This window comes from Poecile atricapillus, chromosome 2 (assembly GCF_030490865.1).
Source record: "Poecile atricapillus isolate bPoeAtr1 chromosome 2, bPoeAtr1.hap1, whole genome shotgun sequence".
Lineage (NCBI taxonomy): Eukaryota > Metazoa > Chordata > Aves > Passeriformes > Paridae > Poecile > Poecile atricapillus.
The window spans coordinates 138,748,055-138,760,664 of NC_081250.1; positions in this window are offsets into that span (position 1 = coordinate 138,748,055).

Below are 12,610 nucleotides of genomic sequence, written 5' to 3' on the forward strand. Positions count from 1 at the left end.
AAATCTGGTAGGTTTACCTTAGTGAGCCAACCATATGTTGAACCTTGGAAAACACAGGTTGTTTCAGAGGTCTATCTATTTAAAGACATATTGTTAGTGGAAAGGCATCTGTTTGTCATATTACTGACAGCTGGATTGTCTGAGGAGATGTCAGTGATGCCTTTGACTATTTCATGATACCAGAAATTTGCTTACTATTTAGAGAAAGGATTTAAAATCAAGTGGTTTATCACTTTGAAAGGTGCTTAAACTCTGGCCCCAGAGTAGTGAAATGTGGTTTGCCCAGAAGCTGTTGCTGAAGCAGTTCCATTTTTGCTTAACATCTTTAAACAGCAATTAGAGCTGACTGAACCTGGGCTTCCCAAGTCATACTACAGACTCCAAAGACTGAGGACTGCCTAGCATTATTTGTAGGAATTTTTTTCTCTGAATTTCATACTTATATAGCTTTGCTATATAACTCGTCTGCAGTTACCATACCCATTAGCCAAAAGCACTCCAAAGGCTTTATAATGGTACATCAGGACATTGAACACTCCAGGGAGAAAATGAAGCTAATGTAATGGCAAATGAGTCTCAAAATATTCTATCCTGTGCCTTTAAATTTCAGACTCTGAAAAGAAAGCAAAAAGAAAGAAAAAAAAGAAGAACATGAAAGGAAGAGATTAGTCTGTGGCTGAAAGTCCAGCTGTGTAAACAGGTTTAGTGACTTCTTTTATCTGTAATTGGTCTTATACATTGATCTTTCTGGTGCCAAAATCACACACTCCACATTAATTCTTCAGTAATATAGCATTATTTCCGGATGGAATTGGTCTGAAATGTCAAACTGATATGTGTCACTTGCAATCTACTAACATTTCCAGTTTTTCTGCAGTGAACATCAACAACTGTCTTTAGTTATACTACTTTAAAAGTCTGAACAGGAAACAGGCTTATACCACTGAAAATGTGAATATAGGCACTCAAATTGTGTTAATAGTGCTATTCACTGCATAAGACTTAGAAGATACTCAGCTGGCATAAATTTTTTGGCCAAATTACATTAACTTAGAGATGTCATGCCAGTTAATATGGTCAAATAATTTGCCTATAAACTTCAGAAGATATTTGTCTCACAAATGCAGAACAGGCTGTTGTCTTTCCTGATAGTTTAGGACCTTTGAGTAACAAGATATTCCCATAATTATGTAGACTAGTCTGAAGTAGACACTGGGGTAGACACTGAGAAGCTCCAGTTAGACAAGGAAACCGAGTGTACAGGCAAATGAAAATCAATACTGATAAATTCAAGGTGATGCACAAAGGCCATAAAAATAAATTAATGAGGCAAATAAACTATCTATCCATTTGACATGGGTCAAAGGCACCCATATGTGAGAAGGGGGCATCAAGGCAAAATCACAATCTGTGTGCAGCTCTGATCAGAAAAACAAATATTTTAGATTATATGACATAGGTGCCACAGTGAAATATATAAAAAGATAGTGTCAGCATAATGATGTAGTATTGCCTGCCAGTTAAAGGGGATTTGATAACATTACACATAGGAATAAAAAATGTGTACGAGAAACAACAAAATTCTGTTCTTCAATCCTTCTATTTCTTCCACAGCACTGAAATACACTTTCCTGCTATAGATGATTAAACTGTGATTACCTTGCTGTATAGATGTGTGTGTGTTTGTGTATAAAGCTTAGATATAACTGAGGTTAATAACAAGACTGATGACTAGGAAAACAGTCATAACTAATATAAATCTGGCATTAACTGATAATAAACATTATTTCATAACCAACCAGCCAAACATAATTCATGGTTAAAGATAGCCTCTAATGTTTACAAATTTGTCATAAGATAAATAGACTTTTTGCATTTAGTAAGTCCTTTGAGGCAGGCAGTAACTGTGAGGAATAGAGTACTAGAGTAGATTGATGTCGAATTAATCCAGTTTGTAAATTTCAATTTTGCTACCAATAATTGTTTTCTACCAGTTCATGACTAGACAAGACCCTGAGTGACCTGCTGTAGTCATTCCTGTTTTGAGCAGGAAGGTTGGATTAGAGACCTCCAGAGATGCTTACCAACATTAATGATTCTTTGATTCTATGATTAAATGGAAGAATACAAACAATTTTGCAGGACTAAAGTTGGAAGAAATATTTCTATGCTAAAAGGTGTATGTGGTTAAATGTGTTAGAAAAAATTACACCAGAAGAAGGATTTGCAGGTTGGGGTTTTTTTTCACTAATTCACTCATAATGAGATGTAAACCAATTCCTGTGGTGCATAACAATCTGTGAGAGACAATTTCTTTCAAAATAGATTTAAATAAATTGTAGCAGATGTGAATTATATGGCCTTAAACAGAAAAAGGTTATATTTCAATTAGATATAATGAAGAAATTCTACTGTAAGGGTGGTGAGACACAGAGGCAGGTTTTCCAGTGACTAATCTGAAAAATAGAGATGACTGAGGTCCAGTGTCAAGAAACCTTCTCTGGCATAGTTTAGTATCCAGTGTAGATATAGTTTCTATTGACTTTTCATAGCAGTATGTTCTAAGAATGAATTTTGGTGGGACAAGTTAAACACCATATTTCCTTGTGGAAGAGGTTTTTAGGCCTGGTCTCATCAGTTGTCTTTGATTTCTGCCTTAAGGTAGGTTTGTTTGGCTTGAAACCACTGAAAGTAGATGCCCAGTCTTAATTTAAAAATGAAGAAAATAGACTGAAAATATTCATCGTTAAGAAGCCAGGAATATGCATGTAAAATTCACTGATTCATTGAGTTACAAGTGTTAACAGTGATGCAGCTGAAGAACGTCTTTCTCCAAAGGCAGAGCCGTGCCATGGGAACAGAAGGAAAATCCCCATGAGCAGATTTCACCTGGGGACCGACCTCTAGAGGGCAACACAGCCATATGAAATGGCACAGCAATACCGACAGGGGCAATAAAAACTGTAAAAACTGCACCCTGATCAATACAGGTGGTGCTCCCTCTATATCCTAAACCCTTATTTATATAACAGCTATCTCAAAGGACAGGTTTTACAGAATGACACATGTCAACAGATACACCTTGTATGGTTACCGTGACCATGTTGTACCTTCTGTGACACTCAACCATAACCATAAAATACATGACCTTCTACTCTAAAAATGCATCCCTTAAGCTTGAAACAAACACAAATATCTATAGGCACTCAATTTTTTATTCTCATGTAGAAGATTAGAATGCCATACTTGGACCCCTAAGCTCTGAGTCTACAACAGCCTCAGACTACAGATCCTCAAGCCCTTTTTCAAAGCATTCCCACATCCCCTCTCCCCGTGTGTCCCAGTATGATAATCTTTAAAGACATAAGTATGTACAAATTAAATCAAAATATTCACATAGTTTTTATCTAAGTATTCCAGTGTCTTTTACCTACAACATCTCTACTTTTCTTGGATGACAGTCGCTTCATGGAAAGCATCTGCATTTTATATTGGAAAAATAAAACATATGCAACTTATTCTCTGTGCTTCACTTGCAAAGAAGCAAATCCTATTAACTGAAACAAGGATTAGGCTTCAAAGTTCTTTGTTAAATAGGTAATATTATAGATATTTTGTTATCAGTAATATAAGAGCAGAAATGGCATATGATTATTTCTCTTAGAACACTATGGAAATCATTCAGCCATTAGCTCCTGAAGTCATTCACCATGTATTCCAAACTAAAACTTTCATTTTCAAATGTCAATTTCTGCTGTTAAATTAAATGAAAATGTGGATCAGTGTAATACATCATCATCTAAAGTAGCTCCCAAGGAAATCACTGGAGTAATGCCATTAGTGCTGCCTGCATTCTCTAAAATGTTTGGTTGAACTGAAGTGGGCTGCATGCTTTGTTTCAGAGGCTGCCAGCTGAGATCTTCCTTCTGCCAAGCCTGTGAACACCCTGCTGTCACCCAGGGCAGCTCTCCCCATGGATTTGGGACTGGCAAGAGGATGTGCTGTGGCCTGGGCCTGCTCCTAATGCACAGGTCAGGCTGCAATCCCCCTGTAATCCCTGCTGCAGTCCTGGCTCACACTGCTGCGTCCGCAGGAGGACTGGGTTAACTGGTGTCTGTACAGCCACACCAGTGCCATGGCAGGGTGGTGGCACAGGGGGATGCAAGGGGTGCCCACTGTACTGAGTAGAGCTGGATAGAGCCAGTTCCAGCCAGCACCAAGAGACCTGCAAGACACAGCAGGCAAGGTGGTGTCACCTCTGGGATGACTTCCAGCAAGGGGAAAATGCTTTGTTGCCATGTGAGGAGCAAGGAAAAATGAGTCAGAACCAGCTCTGTTGAGACTAGGCAGTGAGGAAGGAGGGGAAACAGGTGTTCCAGATGCTGGAGCAGAGATGCTCCTGCAGCCCATGGTGCAGAACATGAGAGGCAGCTGTGCCCTTGCAGCCCTGTGAGGTCTGTGGTGGAGCAGAGATCCACCTGCAGCCCCTGGAGGAACCCACACCAGAGCAGGGTGATATTTTCTGAAGGAACTGCATTCCAAGGAGATCCCATATTGAAGCATGGAAAATTTGTGAGATGGAAGAAGCAGCAGAGAAAGGACTGTTGACTGAAAACCCCTTGCTTCCCAACCCCTTGCACTGCTCAGGACGGGAGAGAGTTGAAGGAGTGAAGTTGAGCCCAGGGAGAAATGGGGTGGAGGCTGGGGGGAAGTTGTTGTTTTAAATTATCTTATTTCCCTCCATCCTAATCTGGTTTAATTGGTAATATATGAAATTAATTTTCCCCAAATCAAGCCTGGTTTGCCCACCATGATAAATGGCAAGTGATCTCTTTGTGCTTATCAGAACCCAAGAGTTTTTCTATCTTATTTTCTCCTTCATACTCCCGAGAGAGGGGAGGGAGAGAGTAGCTGGGTGAATATCTGACAAACAACCAAGGTCAACCCCAAAAATATTGATAATAACCATGATTTTTCTAAAGAAAACCTATATCATTTTACTGTGTAATATCTTTGCTGTGCAAGAAGAGCCATGAACTAGAGGCTTCAGAGAAAAAAAAATCCTGGAAGGATGTGCTTCAAACAGAAACCTATGATGTCTCCAGTCAAGTTTGGCTAGGTCTGTCTCACAAAAAGGTTTTATTTGAACCCAAAATTCTTGTAGATTTTACAAACAGAACAGAAGAATATACAAATTAATATTTTCCATCTCACCCCCTCTTTCTTCCTATTTCATTAAGCTCATAATGCAGTCAGCTGGAGTTGATAGACACTGTCCTCTTATCCTGGAATTATAGACACTTATCCTGGAATTATCTTCAGTAGAGGCAAGTGGATATGGAACAGTTTTGTAACAGGTGCAATATTAAATCTTCTGAGTATCACTCTTATACCAATAGAGAAGGAACAAATCTTTCTCAATCTTTTCTGCTGGATTAAGAAATTCACATACTTGGTATCTTACATGGACTTCACAAGGAGTCCTGAGCTCCCCATATAACAGGATTATGACTGCAACCTAAGAAGAACATCTCATGCCCATTTTGCAACTGAAGATCAATTACAATTTTGCTTTAAAACCACTTCAAAGACTTCTTATCTACATGGGTATCATCTACCTGGAAATTATCCTAAGAAAGCAATGAGAGAACTCCTATCTGACCTATATGACCAAACAGACAGTAACTCCCAGGAATGCATCTGGAAAATTCTCCACTGAACTTCACAATCTCAAAACAATCACCCTCGTGCCTTTGGTCGCCAGTGTCTCCAAGATAATCTGGAGCCTTAGGTTTGAGAAATTCTTTCTTGTTCTACTGTCCTGGTTTAGGGCGAATTTGGGACACCAAGCACTGGCAGTTACCAGAGGCCTCCTCTAATCTTAACAATCTGGGGAGTGATTTCAGGATGTGTGCAGCAATTTACAGACCAAGCTCTATAGAAACATTTCCAGGGACCTGCGGAGTAAAACAGGTGTGAAATTCAACCCAGTAGAGGGCAATAGACCCCGGTGTACATGAACAACACTGCAGCCCTCAGTAGAACAGCTGCTTCCAACCTGAACCTCAGGGTCTGCAGAAGCTAAGTAGATGGGGATGGAAGAAAAGTCAGAAATCCGACAAAATCATTGATGAAACCTCCTGATTCTAAGTAAAAAGCTGTTCTCAATTGCTCTGTCTGATAATCTTTGTTCTTCTTTATAACAATAAAATTGGTTTCAAACTAAATCATCCCATGGCATACAGTATCACTGAATTTGGTTAAAAATGCTGCTATTGAGTTGCATCACCTATAAATTGATCAGTGACGGGAATTAGAAAAAATACTTTTTGGTTGAGAGAAAGCCTTACCAGGGTGAAAGTATAAGGCTATGTTGGGATGCCTTGGCTTAGAAAACAGTATTTTTTTTCATTTTCACATGTCATTGTATTAGAGGTAGGAATGTGTGTTTTATTTCTAAAAGATGAGCCACAAATAATATTAAGGTAAATCCAAAAGATTATAACTGGTATTCAGGAAATATAAGTAAAAATCACTTTCAAACTAATTTTCACTCAGTAGGATAAACAGAGAGGAGAAAAAAAAAAAAATTAAATTACAATAAGTATTTCAAAGCCATGGTGGAGCACATAGAAAGTCAGCAGACAGTGCTAGGACTTGTTTTAAAGACCAGGGTCTTTGAAAGGAACTTTTAAAAGTCCTGATACTGGTTACATTTTCTCTAATGCTGAAGACTGGACTGTAGCTGTCAGCAAAGGGACAGTTGGGCTAAAATGTGACAGATCCCTCCCCGGTCCATCTCCCAGCTGCAGAGCTACTGTGTTTACACTTTTTGCTAAGAAAATTATACAGCCAGGAAGACACAGGGAAAAAAATATGAATGAAAAGTCAGCTGTCAGCAGAAAGGGAAATGAAGGCTAAATAACAGAAGTGAAAGCTTTTAAGCAGAAAAAAATCACAAGAGGAGGTGTCAGGAATAATGCCATTAGCAGTGACAAATGGAAATCATTGATTAAGAAAGTAGTGAAAGCAGGCAAGGGAAAAATGTCTCTGAGCTTTTATTCAGCAGTTTCAAATCTTTCAAAGACTCCTAGCACCACTTCTTTCAAATGCAGAAAATACATTAGGCATAATAAAAACACTGATCAAATCCTTGTCAGCCTATGTAATGAGTTAGATCTTTCAGAAGAATTGCCTGTCTATTGTGATACAAGCTTAATATCTGAATATCAGTGATTTACTGTTATTGTTTTGGCTAGATTACAAGACTTAGAAAATGAGATTAGAAGTTTCTGTATTTGCAGACCAAAGGGCCCAGTCTAGTATCCTGAATCCATAATTTTTATTTGATTAGCCTCTTTCCACCTCTCCAACCATCCCCACAGAGCATTGGCTCAGTGTAGAGGTAGAGCTTTGGCCACTAGTCTCTTTCAGCAATGTCCAGGGCCAGTTGAACAGCTTTGAGTTCAGCAAGTTGGCTTGATCCACCTTCTCCTTCAGTGGCCTCTGCGACCTGTCGTGTGGGGCTCCATACGGCTGCTTTCCACTTCCGGTTCATCCCTACAATGCGACAGGAACCATCAGTGAACAGAGCGTAGCGTGTTTCTTCTGCTGGAAGCTGGTTATATGGTGGAGCTTCTTCAGCCCTTGTCATTTCCTCTTGTTCTTCATCAGTGAGATCAAAGTTTTCACCTTCTGGCCAGTTTGTAATTATTTCCAAAATTCCAGGGCAATTCAGTTTACTAATACAGGCACGCTGTGTGATAAGAGCAATCCACTTGCTCCATGTGGCACTGGTTGCATGATGGGTGGAGAGAACCTTTCCCTTGAACATCCATCTAGCACTGGTAGTCGGGGTGCCAGGAGGAGTTGTGCTTCAGTGCCAATCACCTCTGAGGCAGCTTGGACTCCTTCATAGGCAGCTAAGATTTCCTTCTCTGTGGGAGTGTAGTTGGCTTCGGACCCTCTGTAGCTTCGGCTCCAGAATCCCAGTGGTCGGCCTCGAGTCTCCCCAGGCACTTTCTGCCAAAGGCTCCAGGACAGACCATGGTTCCCGGCTGCAGAGTAGAGCACGTTCTTCACGTCTGGTCCTGTCCTGACTGGGCCAAGGGGTACTGCATGAGCGATCTCCTGTTTGATCTGAGCAAAGACTTGCTGCTGCTCCATAAATTTTTAAATTTATCTTATATTTCTGAACATGATGAACTTATACCTGACCCATTTTTTAGGAAGTCCAGCACATTCCAGTTACTCCAATACTATTCCTTCTCCCTCTGAGTCTATTAAATTCTTCAGCAGAAAGAGCTCAGCTGAAATCAATTGAAGTTTTGCCTTTGACTTCAACAGGGCCAAGATTTTCCCCTGTTCCTTTGACAACACTCACAAAAAGACCGATTTCAATTTAAAAGCTGAATCCTAGACCCCATATCTGCCAATCACACTTGCCTCCTCCAGTAAACTTCATGTCCAGAAGCTATTCTTACTTCTGGAGTTCCCAGAGCATTCCTCCTCTGTGTGCCTGGCTTCAGGGTCAAAGTACTTCAGAAAATTGACTGTCTTTATATTTTTTAATTTGTCAAAACTGAACATGCTGGAGGTACTTAACAAATATTAGTCAAAGAATAACTGCAATAATAAGGTAGCCAATTTTGTAGTGAAGCATGCTGAGATGCTATTTGGAATTACTTGCCAAAGAAATTCTAAGAAATTTTGAAATTGCTGATAAATAGATTAAATAGATTTCTGAGAAATAAATCAATGCCAGCTATTTTGAAAAGAGAGAGTAAAATTACCAATAATTGGAGTGATGCAGTCAGCTATTTATAAAGCTTTTATAGCTGGTGTTATAGGGAAATACAATGAACTATGATACCAAATACATTATTTTTTCATTTCTTCTCCTTTTTTTAAAAGACATGGGAGCTTCACATGTTCTCCCAACCCTTAACATCCCCAGCAAAACATAAAATCGATTTTTTTCAGCTTAAACCAGAATTATGCAATTTCCAGCTAAACCAGAGTGATGTAATTTATCTTTTTTTTTTCCAAAACAACTAAGAAAACAATCAAATGTCTTAAATGAGAAGGTGACTGCAGACAGTCTTTGCTAGTTTTATCCACTAATGAAGTGAATAGCAAGTGAATAGCAACAATGTTTGACATTTCTATAGAGTCTTTCATCCCAAATCACCTTAATCAATTTCATATCCACTTAGACACATCTTTTAGCACTTACATATGACTGAAATCAGACCACGGAAATGATAGGGCAGTACACATTAAAAAAAAATCTGTTTTATTTTGAAGTTCAAAAGGGGAAGGATTGCTTTTAACAACGGAAATTATATGGGAAGATGTTCAAGAGACCGAATAGAGACTCCATCCATGATTACACTTGTAAAAGTCACAGCAGAAGATTGTTTCTCAAACAGATGAAGTATTTGGGACCGTAGGATTCTTTCTTATTTAGGTGAAGATGATGGAGGCCCTGCAGAAGCAGATCCATGTTATGAAGCTTGCCAATCTTTAGTACAGGTGAAGTTTTTCACCATTTAGGCTTCTTTCTTTAGCAGACAATAAGCCCCTCCTTCTTTCCTACTTCTCCCATAATCAAAATAAACATTGTCTGAGTGGTGACAATCCACTGACGTATCAATTTCTTTTAAGCCCTGAGCCTTTAAAAATATGTTTGATATGACTAATTCCACTAATAATATAAGATAATTATAGGAAATTTAATTAAATGCTAACAATTATCTCCAATAAAATAATAGAATAGCACAAATTTATCTACAGTATATTGGCACATTATGGGAAAAGTTAAGAAATTTCTGCTCCTTTGTCTCAGGTTTGTATTTACATTCATAGAAACAGAATCCAAGTATTTTCTGACTAAATTAAATGAATAGGGTGTGTTCTCAGCCTAACTTTGTACCTTTTATAGAAGTTCAACTCCTTGACTTGTGAATCTTTGGGAAACCTAACTTCTACTAATCTAGAAAAACAATTTCTTTAATCATCTAGGTATCTTCCTAGTCTAGAATTATTCCATTTTTAGTCTCATTAAGTACTATAACACTTTAAATTCTCAAGACATATCTCTTTTCCTGGAAACATTAGATTAAAATCTTTACCTGAGCCAACACACAAGGACTTGAGAATGTGTACACTGAGAAGTTTGGCAAAGGCTATGTTTACAGAAACATTTTTCTTTACACCATTCTCTTGGCAAAAGTAAGATGTATCAAAAAAGGTGAGCCTATATCATGTTCCAGCAAATGAAGATCTGCATTCACTCAAATTTGCAGAACCTCCAGCTTTACTCTTTAGTATATGAGACAGACATGCAGGACTCATTGGGGTATATATCATGCATATTTTTTTTTTCTTGAATACTCATCTGACTCAGAAAATTGTATTTGCCATCTGGAAAATACTTTGTCAAATCAAAGTTAGCCGATGGAAATGAAAGGTGAAACCAGAGCACTCTGCTCAGGCTGATCTGCCCAAGATGGCAGTACTGAAATGCAGGCAGCAAAAAAGGCCAGGCAGCATAATTTAAAACACTGACCAAAAAACCCAGGCTGTTGGGTATAAGTGTAATCACATTATTGTTTACATTGTTCCAGGTTAAACTGAAATGTGCTTAAAAGTTTTGGAGAACTGAAAAACTTAGTGACAAGGGATATATTATTAATGATTGCATAGGTAATTTTGTGTGCTTTTATTAGGATCTAATTTTGTTACAAAAGCTATAATGGGAAAAAATAACTAAAGATTATTTAGATGGGAAGATCAGTCTATTCAATCTTATGTAATGTTAGAATATTACAGACATCAAACTTGGAGAATATTATTAATATACTGCAGGGACTGCAGAGAAATAATAAAAAGGAAAAACTGTCAGTGGAATTTTTTCAGTGGAAGAGTACAAGATACAGGATAAAGAAGTTGAGAACACTTGTCCAGATTTAGAGAATAATAGTGGTCCTCTAGAAGATGTTAAAGTGAATATGCCCTAATGAATTCATGCACATGAACAAATGCACATATACGCAGACACTCATAAAGACCTTACCTTTGAATTCAGTGTTTAGCTCTAAAAGCTCGCCTGGATTAAATACAGAACAATGGAACATCTTATGAAAAAATAAATTCTTTCTGCTGATTTAAGTAATTTCACATATCTTTAAATCTTCATGTCACAGTATCCATTTCACCTACATTCCACTACTGGCAGCTATGACACTTGGAGAAAATAAGATGTTTTTATAACTATATGCTAATATAATAATCTTAAACAGTATTCTCACAACGAATGTTCAGATCCTGCCTATTTGAAGGCAGGAGTACATTAGACGGGCTGGGAAATTACTAGCTCCATCTCTAAACTAGCAAGAGGGAAGGCATACCTACAAAAGAGAAACCAGCCATAAAATTGCAAATTCCAGGGGGAGCTGCAAAGCAAATGAAAGTAAAGGGGAGATTGTCAAATTCTGTCAGATTTTTGGTAAAGGCTTGTGGTCCCGCAAACTTCTCTTTGGCCATTATTGGCAAACCTGTTTCCCTTCTGCTCTGCTCTGCCCAGGCTTCATGAATTAAGGAAGGTTGGGAATAATCAATACTTAAAACAAGAAATCTCTAAGGAAACCCATAAACTACATGAAATTCTCTTGATTTACTGAATTACATCAGTTCTTTGGATTAATAAAATAAGGGTAGACTGTGACTCTAGCAGGCATCCAATTAGTGGAAATGGGAAGGTATGGAAAAGATTAAAAAAAAGTCAGGGTGTTATATGCCATTCCTGATATCTCAGCAGTGCAATGGGAAAGAGGGATATTCTTTTGCTCAGTATATATCTAAATTGGTTTTCAATTCTGTTTAAACAAATTTAAGAAACCTCACTCAGAACATTTTATGGAAATTTCAATACATTTCAAGGGGTTCTGAAGACTTCCAGTGAATAAACTCTGTAATCTCTTCCTAAATTTTTGCATTACAAATAAACAATAAATAGCTGTAATCCAAATTGAGAAGCAGGAGTCAGTATGTCAGCCCTGTGGCTTCTCTCACTATAAGAAGGTAGACAGAAGATAAATCCTTCTTGCACACACTTTAGGATTCATTGGTATGTATTCACAGACATAGCAATCTGAGATGCATGTTATGTGTTTGCTGTATCTTCTTTATTCAGTTTCCAAATCATAATAATAATGGAAGTTAATTTAAATATTCTAGGCCAAGATATTCCATGTGTTTCTATCACACAAATTCAGATACATTAAAAAGAGGTCTGATTTTCAGGAAAGGTAGTTGTTCAGTTGCTGAAAAATCAGCTGTAAATTATTTTAAAGCGGAGTCCCAAAATATATTCATTTTTTAAAGACTATGTCATTAAAGTATATGCAGAACAATGCTACAGATCTGTAGTACCTGGCCATAGCTCCTTCTCTGTATGCTTTGCTTTCAGTGGGATCTCAAGGAGTCATATAATTTTAAAATTTCCTACAGACAGGTGTGGATTTTGGTATTCAGGATTCTATGGTTCTCAGCTGTTCCTACTTCCTGTCTGTTTCCTGGATTCCTCCAGTCCTTCACAAGCCAGAGC